This window comes from Harmonia axyridis, chromosome 6, assembly GCF_914767665.1.
Source record: "Harmonia axyridis chromosome 6, icHarAxyr1.1, whole genome shotgun sequence".
Classification (NCBI taxonomy): Eukaryota; Metazoa; Arthropoda; class Insecta; order Coleoptera; family Coccinellidae; genus Harmonia; species Harmonia axyridis.
The window spans coordinates 7,173,199-7,185,240 of NC_059506.1; the positions used below are offsets into that span (position 1 = coordinate 7,173,199).

A 12,042-nucleotide genomic window follows, 5' to 3' on the forward strand; every position below is an offset into this window, starting at 1 on the left:
GAAAAATATAATAAGTTGAGTACGATTTTATGGTAAATACAGAGAATATTTGCAACAAAATGTGAAATTCATTTATCTGGAGGAAACTTGGTTATTTGAAAATGGAAGCATTATTCAACAGTGGACTCTAGAAAGAAAACAAAATATTTTTCAAGTATATTCAAGGGTAAAAGTAGAAAGAGCTGAATGCTGGATATTTGGATTTTTACCTGGATGTTTTGTTTTGACAGTGATGATCATGAGGATTATATGAATCTATGAAGGGAGAATGTTTTTATAATTAGGTTGCTGAATTAATAGGTATCTTAGTTATATTATATCAATTTATATGAAACAGATCTGTAAACAAAGTCTTGGCATTGCATATATAGTTTATTTATATTCTATTTTGAAATTAAGTATTGTTATATCTGTTTTTTCTTCTTCAATGAGTCACCCGGGATGTTAATAATTCCTGAATGGACTATAATCAAATCGACTTGACTGTCAATATCAGCTGATATCAGTTACGTTTGACAGACCGTTAGCACGTGGTGATCATAGCTAAACTAGTTAGTTTGTCTATGGTGGGACTCTTTTAAGCACTTTTTTAATTTACGTATTTTTTATTGGTACTTTCTATATTTTTCCATGAGAATTTTTTTTTCGTGTTTATATAGGGCTTATCTACAGATTAAAAGCAATTTCAAAATGTAAGCAACATCCCTATTGACACACTGTATCTAGGGTAGGTAATAGATATTGTTATTGGGTTGCGCAAAGACAAATGAAAAATCAGCTTCTATTGTATCGCATTCACCTACTATGTCCGATTTGCAAGCACACACACTCCCGTGGTTGATGTTAGAGCTATCCACGTTAGCGTTCCCACTCATCGCTAGTAATTTGCCGGAATAATAACGCAGTCTATCTGCCGGCGAATGTGTCCGATCGTTAGACGGCAACACTTCGTGTAATCAATGAACCTTGCTTTTCCGATCCGAATTAACGATCATTCAGGTCTCGATGTTGTTATGTGTGGCGGTGGATTGCGCCCGATTCGGCATCATGGATGGAAAACAGCCAGGGGACGCCGTCGGGGTAATGGGGCGTCTATCTCTGGTACGGGGCACCGGAAACGGAGTCGTCAACAACGAATTATCCGGTGTCTTAACGCTTTATTGATCCCGCCGTTCGATCGGAAAGCACATAACTCGGAGGACGTGGGTGGATTACAAAGCTGCGGACAACAGGAAAGCTTTTAAACACGGCAACTGACACGCGGTAAATTGGGGTTGTAGGAGGGGATACCACCACGTGGCTGCTCAGTTCAAAACGAGATTATAGATTTCTCACTTCGTTTCACAATAATACACATTTCAGAAAGTCAATATTTTTATCAACAGTAAAAACACAAGAGCTTGTTTTTTATCGGATAAATTTTTCTTTGCAACGAAACAGTTTTGCCAATCACTAATTTTACGAGAAAAAATTTGCTCGAAAAACTGACATTAGATAAAATCGCGACACCGAAGGTGGAGCGATTTTATAATGTCAGTTTTTCGAGCAAATTCAGTGATTGGCAAAACTTTGAGTTGAAAAGGAATTTATCTGATAAAAAAAAAGCTCGAGTGTTTTTTTGCAAGATGAATTAACAACAGGATATATGGATGAACAACAACAATAATTATCTTTATTAATACAACAAAGTTGAATAATTACCACACCGATTCAAAATAAAAGCACTATATCGTCGGCTAAGAGTGTAAATCTGCTATGTCCATAATGAACAATTTTACAGGAGACCAAAAAAAACCGTACAGTAAGTGTTATAATAATAATAATAAGAGAGTTTATTCATGAAAATATATTCAATAGAGTTTATTGAATGTATTTTCATCAATAAACTCTCTTATTATTATTATTATAACACTTACTGTACGGTTTAAAATTCAAAAATCTGACAGACTAATTGACAGTTTTACTAGATATTAAGGAAGAGAAGTTTTAATCCGATAAAAAAGGATGCACCTTTTTTATCGATGTCAAAGCGACAATTACATTTCCAAGTATATGACATTTTAACATTAGAGATGCTGAAAGAAAAGCTCGAGTGTTTTTTGGCAAGATAAATTAACGACAGCATATATGGATGAACAACAATTCAACCGCATATTCTTTATAATCATCTCTATTTTTCTTTTTCATATTATAGGCCCAATCCATTAATATATTTGCTACTTCGTATAATGGAATTATTTCGAACATGACAAAACTCCATAAATTGTTTCCAGATTGAAGCCTTCTTGTTTTCTGTAGATTGCGGTATAGATTTCTCTATATTTGTCGTAATTTTCTCAGTCCGAACTTCACCAAAACGATTCATATTTTGGGTTTTTATATCAACAAAGTTAAATAATTACCACACTGATTCAAAATAAAAGCACTATATGTTTAAAATTGAAAAACCACCTGGCAAGCTCAGTAATCAGTTTTCAAGTGGTAGGCTGCGATAACTCAAAATGGCCTTTTTTGAGTTATATCGTTTGGCCGAAAGTGATACCAACTTTCGATTTTTAAATGGAAATATATTATTACATTTCTGATATCTGCCTAATTTTATGAATCCAATGCTACCACATAAGTGACATTCCTAACGTTTTTTTAGTTTTCCATTTAAGTGTTCCATGATGGTTCCGATTTATTCCAATTCCCGTCTAATACTAGAAGAATCGAAATCCCGTAAAAAATATCTACTAAATTGCGTTTTTTATGAGCAAATAAAGTTCATCGTAATCAATTTTGGGGTAAAACTGAATTTTTTCAAATGGAACTATATTGGTACCGTGGTACCATTTATTAGTACTATCAATAAGGAATTTATCCATAACTGGTAATAAAATGTGCGATCAATACAATCAAAATTACAGCTAAAAGAAAATAAGATAATACAATTATTTTATTCTACTTTGATACTAAGAAGTTACTAAGGTGGCTTTGAAATACAAAAAACATTCAATACATTGAAATGATTGAACTCCATAGACGATAGGTCAGGCAACCTAGTCGGTCAAGTGTTCGTACATCGAAAATATTAAGTATGCTATATTTTTGAAATGGTAATTTTTCAGCTTCATCGAAATATGTGGAAATAACAGGGGAGTCCAATTTGGGAAAAAAATTGATAGCGATATCTCATGAAATATCAGTTTGCAGAAAATTCAATTAACGTCATTGAATTCTACATACAAAGTTGCCACACGAATGCTTTTACAGAAATGGAAAATTTTCAAAAAAAAAGGTACAGCAATTTTTCTATCCATTCCTTTAATTTTTGGGAAAACCCTTCCTATGGCAGTTCAGCATGAACTCAATGATTAAAAAGAAGTGAATGAGTAACGAAGCATTCAATAAATCCAATTTTGAATTTCGAAGTATTACAACTGCTGATATGTATGTGCAATGAATTAAATTCAAAATAATGAAATTGTGATTCTAAATGATACGCTATAAAATCACATATCTATTCGTAACAGTTTCTGTTGAAGTGAAAATAATAACCCTTTTGTGGAACCTGCATCGCTCATGTGTATAAAACAACATAAAGTGGATTGTATCCGTTCGATCGAACGTAGACATGATAAATCTCTAATGCAAAAAGAATTTAACACTTACTTAGATGTGGAATGATAATATCCATTACTACAACATTCAAACATGGAGCTTTGTGGAATTATCGAAGAAAATCCTGTCTCTGGATTCACACATTGATGAGAATGTGAAATGATAATTGAAAATTTACTGGAGGAATCTTGAACCGACGCATTCGCCATTTTGTGATCGTCCATTATTTCATTTGAATATTTGTTAATTCTCTAATGGGACAAATCTAGGGGTTCCAAAATTTCTGTTAATATCGTCTCTGAAATAAAATTAGATTAAAGTTTAAATTTATAGTCGTAACTCGGCCACCAAGCACTGAAAAAGCATTGCTTGGCGTTGTACTTCGTCAAGTCGGCAAGCTAGGTAACTTTTCAAAATTATTGATTCAAATCATATCAGTACCTAACTTGAGTATGAAGGTTAGAGATAAGGAGAATATGCTTTTATGGAAGAAATATTGAGAAAGTGTCCAGCGAAAAAGGATAAATTGGAGTCGCTAGTGTAGCTAGAAGGTTTATTTGTATTCTGTGGTAAGATTTTAAACGTAGTTAGAGATGAGCGATACCGTCATTTCTAAATCACGTTGTGAAACGTGAACGTTACCCAATGATATCAGTGAAATTAAAGCGAAATCCGATTCCGATTCCTAAGCAGTGATCACGTCGATCACTGCTTAGGAATCGGATTCGGTTTTGTTCCAGGCTGTGCTTATTATCAATATTTGTATGAATTACCCAAATTTAAGCACGTTTATCTCTGCAGCTCGAACTGATGACATTTTCTGTTAATCTCTGGAAGGGGTAAATGAGCTAGCCAAAGATATCTATTCTTTAGAGCTAACAGATTTGTGAAATAATATTTCTTTATACATATATAGAAAGCTTTTCCGAAAATATAGCTGAATATTTCAGAAAAAATTATAACTGTTCTATTTCCTATAGAACATCGAATAATTTAGGTAAAATAATAAAAAATAATAAGGACAGGATCGAAAAAGATATGAGATCTGGAGTTAATAAGTTAACTTGTAGTGACTGCCCAATGGTATATATTGGACAAACTGGAAGAACCTTCAAGAAAAGAATACACGAACACCAAAGAAGCCACACTGGTGATTACACCTTCTCGTCATATGCAGATCATTTATCAGAAAGTGGACATAATTTCAATTCTAATTTCAAAGTACTTCATATCGAAAATAAAAGTCACCGTTTGAATCTACTAGAATCACTTGTTCAATTGTTCAATTTTAGACAGATTTTGTTAAATTCCCAAAAAGATGTGAATAAGTCACCGTTTTTAAACATTTTCAAGTAAAAATTTTTGGAAATTCCAAATTGCATCAAATAAACTCAAATAGTACCCCGAACCGAGAAGACCGTAGACCCATCAAAGAAACCATAAATTAAACATTTTTTTGCTCCATAGGTACTCTCATTTTTCGTGTATATATAGCTGAAATTTCATTTCAAAATTCAACACTTTGCAATGAAACCTTGATGAAGCCGCTTAGATGGCGAAACAATTGTCGGAAATAATTAAAGTCTGTGGAAATTAATAAGTGTTTATATTTATTTCTTACCAAATCAATATAAATTTCCAACTGAATCCATTAAATATACAATTGTGCTGGTCGAAAAAGGTTCCGAAGCAATAGAAATATCTGGTTTTAAAATTTACGATTGCAATTTGCAACAAGGAATATAGCGAATACTGATATGCCCTGGAAAGATCTGTGATCAGATTCAACGGTGATCATGTCACGCTCTGTATTCGTTTCGCGGTACTGTGAAATTCTGATATCCGTGATTGAATCACAGTTACTAAACGTGGTTAATCATAGAATATTAGGCATTTCCACATGATACATATGGATATTTTGTAATTGTAATGTAATTCTTTGAATTTCTAGTCTTCTCTGAATAATGGAAAGGAACAAAAAATGGTTGAATATGTTAAAAGTAACACAAAATACATGTAACAAGCTGAAATAGTATATTGTGCTACAAGTGGGGAAAGTCCAACTTTTCACACGAGTGTGGAAGTTTGTGGCACGAGCCTGAAAGAAAAGTGCCGCAAACACACCAGTGAGAAAAGGATTTTCTCCACATGTTACACAATATACTTTTCCTATAACTGCACAAATTTGAATAATTCAACCTTATTCAATTCAAAATGGCCTTCGTTGAGAGTATCTGTTCATTTATTGCGTTTCCATATAAACGATGTCTCAAAACCCAATTTCATTGGTCTACCTAGCGAGGTGGGAGTGAAGTGCCGTGTGGAATAGGTACTCAATATTTTTTACAGTATGATTAATACATATACAGGGTGTTTCAAGTTCGACTGCCAATTAAACGTTTCTGGAGAACGGGGCCTATTTGAAATCTGATTATTCATGATGCCCTGTTCAGCTAAAATATTTTCGAAGCTTAGATATTATCAAGATTTCCATTCTCAATTACTCCCCCCCAAAATTATTGCCTAAGTTCTCGTAGTTTTCAAAATATTAATAAAAAACCTTAAAAAAGAGAGAATTTCCTTTGTCACAATTATGTGAATTATTTTTACTGTGAATATCCTATGCGTATACTCAATTCATTTTCTCAAACTAGAATGATTTTGAAATATCGTGCATATCTTGAATTTAAAAAATATCATCACAGGGTGTTTCAAATATTGTGCCAAAAATTGTGAACAAAATTTGATTATAACTTTCGATGTTCAAATTAGAACCCTATTTTTTCATGATTGCGTTGGATTCTACGGAGAAAATATCAATCTTATTCGAGAAAGTTAATCGAGTATACGCATAGGATATTCACAGTAGAAATAATTCACATAATTGTGATTGAGGAAATTCGCTTTTTTTTGGTTTTTCTTAATATTCTGACAACTATAAAGACCAACGCAAAAATTTTAGTAAGGAGTAATTGAGAATGGAAATCTTGATAATATCTGAGACATGAAATGAAAAGAAAAGTTTTTTTCGGAAACATTTTTTTCATTTCCTGTATAACCGGAAGTGCCAGAGCTTCGAAAATATTTTAGCTGGAAAGGGCATCATGAACAATGTCATATTCCGAATTTTCAGATTTCAAATAGGCCACGTTCTCCAGAAACGTCTATTAGGCCGTCGAACTTGAAACACTCTGTAGTTCTGAGATTGAGTAAGCTATGAAGAATACTCCACTTTTCATGTCAGTTGTAGGAATAGTATATTATTCAACGAGCGGTAATGTAGGTCACTCACGCAGATGAAGTTTGCAGCACGAGCCGCAGGCGAGTGCTGTAATTCATCAAGTGAGTTATGACCATTACCGCAAGTTGAATACTATACTTTATCTACGACTATATCAATAAATACTAAGAAAAAAATATAGACAGAAGGAACGGGAAATAAACATATGTGCTCGATCCCGACTACAAAAGAGATGGAAACTTAGTGTCACCAATCACAATCGAACTAGCTTCGGCTAGCTCGAATCCAGTACAGAGTACAGACATAGAATTATATTGAAAAACCTTAATAGTTGCCTATAAAAATGCATTAAAATATACCAAAAATCATTCCCTGTAAACGACGACTTAATGACCTTACCTCTACAAACTCCTTTTTATTTTTTTCGGGCAAGTAATTCTTGATGGTAACATTAGCTCTTTGTCTTTTGGAAATGTATACCTATATAATATTTCATCTTCACTATCTGAATTAATCGTTTTCAGCAAAACATTCACAATAATTAGATATCAACTTAATTTGAAAACGTCAAAATTATTAAAGTGACATTCTCCCGGACATTCCTCCCCTCAATAACAATAATGGAATGTTCCCTTTCGGCCAATCGAATAGAAGCAGAGAAGTATAGAAGCACAGATCCATATTTTCCGATTTATTATAGTGAGATATAGTAGAGAGTTATTATAACTCACGATGTTTGTTAATAGATACTATTAATTGCTCAAAAGCAGTTGAATAATGAATATATAATTCAATAACAGTAGATAAAAATAATTTCTCTATTTCAGTATCGTAATGAGTTCATTACAGTTCTAAAAGTAGTGCTGTAATGAACTCATTACAGCATTGTTTTCAGTTATATTTTTCGTTCTGTGGTTGTCTACACAGACTTCCAATCCTATCAAAATTCAACACACGTCAAATTGTCAATATAGGTAATATAATTTGGATTTAGTGAAATGATTTGCGACATTATATTCGCAATTTCTCTTGATTCTGTTGGTGTTAAATCGATTTCTTCAGACATAATTGACGAGTTTGATGCGTAATTATAAATTGTTTCAAAATTCGAAACGTACGATTTAAATTGAAATTCCGTAATCTGTCAATTTTCTTAACAGTCACACCAACTGCCAAGATACAATACAAATGTCACTAGAATGTAAAATCTGAATTTTTCATTGAATTTCGACAATATTTCACAAAACTTGACTGAAATAGAGAAAATATCGTCTAATACTCGTTGCAGAGGGCAATTCCAACACTCATGCGTTCCAAAACTCGCTCCTTCGTCGCTCGTTTTCGAATTTCGCATTCGTGTTGGAATAGGAGCCCATTCTGCAACTTGTTTTAGAATATACTATTACTCTATCGAATTCTGATGATTATTGATAATATAGGTAATGATAAAACCATTTTCTGCTAATATTTCGAAATTTATATCAGCAACGGAAACGGTCTGTTTAGCTAAAAATGAATTTGTTCCATACTTTACGGACACAGTGTATTTTTCCTCGCGTTACATTCATTAATTTGAAAAAAAAATGTCTACGCGAGGAATTCGACATCGGCATCCATCCAATAAGTACCGTGGAGCGAAATTCCAATTTTTTCCCATCGTATTATATTATTCCTGGCGTTCCAGAATCTTCGGAGCGTCACTGATAGCTGCTCGCGGCTGCAAAAACTCCGATATTGACGGGGAGCAGAAAAACGCGTCCCGGCTTTCCAGACCGGATTCGGATAGGATATCCTGGAGTAGAATGGGATTGTTCCCCTCATAAATCAGAGGTGGCTACACTTCGTCGATATTTCGTTTCGGCAAAATCCTGGCGGGGTGTTCTGAAATTCTAATTCTTGATTGAATTTCGATCAGCACGTGAAAAACTCGACCTAAGTTTTATGTGTTTTCAGGTTATTTCTGATGATGAGAGTTCGGAAGTAACTTAATATATTCTGTTATAATATCACAAGAGCATAGACAATATTCGATTATCCACTGATTCATGAGACTTAGTTCACGAGTGGTGTTTCGCGAACTACGTCGAGTGAAGAGGTTCGTATAATCGAAATACACTGCGCAAAAAAATTAACGCACATTATGGAAATCTCAAATTTATTCTACAACTGAAGATGTTCTCAATGATAATTATTTTTATCAGAATTATGCATGCATATGTTATTCACTTTCAATGTTTTTCTTCAATACAGATGTTTTTTCCCAGCAGGAATAAAAAAAGATGAGATTATCAGATTTTGAATGCATTGGCTCCAGTCTGAAATCAGTTGTTCTCGATCAATTCTAGTGATCAATAGTTTTTTTTTCGTTTGATTTTCTACACTCGATCGCTATGCAACGCGAAACACGCAATTTGACCCAAGAGGAATGTGCCCAAGCGGTAGTTTTGCGAGAAGGGTGGACATACACAACAATAGCAGAAAGGTTTGGAGTTTCCCATACAAGTGTGTCCAGAATGTTGCAGCGATTCAGGGAGACAGGTATGAATGTCTGAAGACCAGGACAGGGTAGACCACGGGTAACAACTGCCATTCAAGAACGTTACTTGAGAGTTTCTTCGTTGAGACAACGGTTTGCAACCGCTCGCCTCCTTCAAAATCAGCTTGAGCAAACTCACGGGGTGCAAATTAGCACTCAGACAATAAGAAATCGCCTCAGAGAATATGATTTGAGGCCTCGTGTCGCGGCAAGAGGCCCAGCTCTTACCCCAGCCCATCGAAGGGCGCGTTTGGATTTTGCGAGAGAGCATATCCATTGGGAAGAGGCTGATTGGGAAAGAGTTCTCTTCACAGATGAGTCTAGATTCTGCCTGTATAGGCATGTGGACGTCTGTATACAAGGAAACGTCGATCACAATAGTATTATTGTGATCGACGTTTCCTTGTATACAGACGTCCACATGAAAGATATGCTCAGTGCAATTTCCTGAATACTACTGGTTTCGGGGGAGGATCGATTATGGTATGGGGTGGAATATCTTTGACTGCTCGCACAGACCTAGTGGTCGTTAATAATGGAGCTATGAATGCTGATAGGTATATAAGGAACATTCTTGAAGAGCATGTAGTGCCATTTGCCCCATACATTGGTGAAAATTTCATTTTTATGGACGATAATGCCAGACCCCATCGTGCGCGCATCGTTCAGGAGTACCTTGAAGAGGTTGAAGTCTCTCGAATGAAATGGCCAGCAAGAAGTCCAGATCTCAATCCGATTGAGCAGGTTTGGGACAACCTCAATAGAAGGCTGAGAAGTTCAGAAAATCATCCAGCTACTCTTAATGACTTAGAAATCCAACACAGAGAAATCTGGGAAGGATTAGATCAGAACATTTTAAGATCACTCATTTTGAGTATGAACAGTCGTTGCCGAACTGTACTTGACGCAAGGAGTGGAAATACCAAGTAATAAATCACTTATCAGCATTCCAGTATTTTGAAAATTGTTTATTTCTCTTCTTTCACATAAGATTCGGTGAAATCCTGAATTTTTCTTCCATTTAATGTGTCTTGTTTCGTTCAAAACCTTCCCGAGAGAACATAAAAAATAAGTTATAAAGTCAATGTAGCGTTAACTTTCATTAAAATTGAGATTTTCAGAATGTGCGTTAATTTTTTTGCGCAGTGTATATTGTCTATGCTACAGTGGTATTCGTTACAATTATATAATGAATAATTTCAATACATATAACCAAAGCCCTGCATTTTGATAATTCAATGACAGTTCACTATGAGCTTGACTTTTATTTTTTTTGGCGAACGTCCAAGAATGTTACTATGGAAATGATCACAATATGGCAGGAGGTGAAACACCAAAACGATTCTACCACGTCGTCAAGTAGTATATTATCTTATCAATACGCCGTAACTATGGGAAATTTACGGATTCTATTGGTTAATCAGAACATGAGTTGTATAATCTCCGAAATTTTTGTGTGGAGAAGCCAAATGGAATGAATTCATAATCTTGGTTGCTGTAGAGGGTAGGCAAATTTCGATGTTTTAGCACTACAACTTTTGAAGCAGAGGAGATAGACAAAATAGTATACCCGATCTTCGTTTTCTTCTCCCGAAAAAACTGAGAGGAGTGATTCATTTTTGGCCGCATTCTTTTGTTTTCGAGTTTTAAGCGAAAATTGGAAAAATTGCGATATCGAAAAATATTTCTATATCCGCTAAAACTGATGATAGAGCTCTTAAATCAAAACATTACATAGATTCTTTTTTACTTAGAATCCATTGTCGTTCTCATCTTTTCAGCAGGATTTTTAATTGCGAAGCTATGACTCAATTTTATGTTTTTTTAAATGGGAACACTAGATTTCTGTGCCATTTTTTGACAGCTTAATTTTTACTGATTTCAAAAGTATACAACATCGTTTATACTCGAAGTGAATAAAATTTTTCTGAGATTTTATTTCTCTTCTGTTCCTCTTTGACCTCAAATAGAGGACACTATGATATATAACAAACATCACATCGATAAAGGAAAAAATTCTTTGGAAACAACTTATTATTTCTAACAACCGACTTTTCAACACAATTTAAAAATACTCCATAAATAATACCAAAAATGATTGAAAATTTGATTTGAAAAGAGAAGCGGCAGAATAATTGATCAGTCACTCACATATACTATGCACACACTTAATTTCAAGATGCCAAGCCGTTCAAATTATTATTATTATTATTATTATCTTAGATAGAACTTAAAAGATCATTAAATCTTACCGCTTGTTTTATTGAATGTTCAAAAACATTCAAAGGCTGATTGGTTGATTAACACCATAGAATAATACACATAGACAGAGAGAGTAAAGGCAATTTTTACATGTCACCAACATGGTTAGATTACGTTGTCGGATTGTGATATATTTTCAAATCCACAATTTTACTCTATAGTTATGAGTGTATATTACCTATATCGAATGAAATATATTTGAAGAAAATACAAAAAGAAAAAGAAGTACGATTTCCAAGGAGAATGCATGTCATCAAGAGAGAGTAGCGATATACCGGTTTCACCCTTATTAGGGATCATCAGTACATCATAACTCAACCCAAGATGACGAACAAACGAAATAGCAGTCACCTTATAGGACGCTGACAATGGTTTGACAATGGTTATGTTGATGGCATTT

At 34.2% G+C, this 12,042-nt stretch overlaps 1 protein-coding gene across 3 annotated transcripts in view; it reads left to right on the forward strand.

Moving 5' to 3' along the window:
* LOC123682716 (inactive rhomboid protein 1) overlaps positions 1-12,042 on the forward strand; it is a 267,242-nt gene that overhangs the window by 31,625 nt on the left and 223,575 nt on the right. The gene's annotated exons all lie outside the window — the stretch shown is intronic.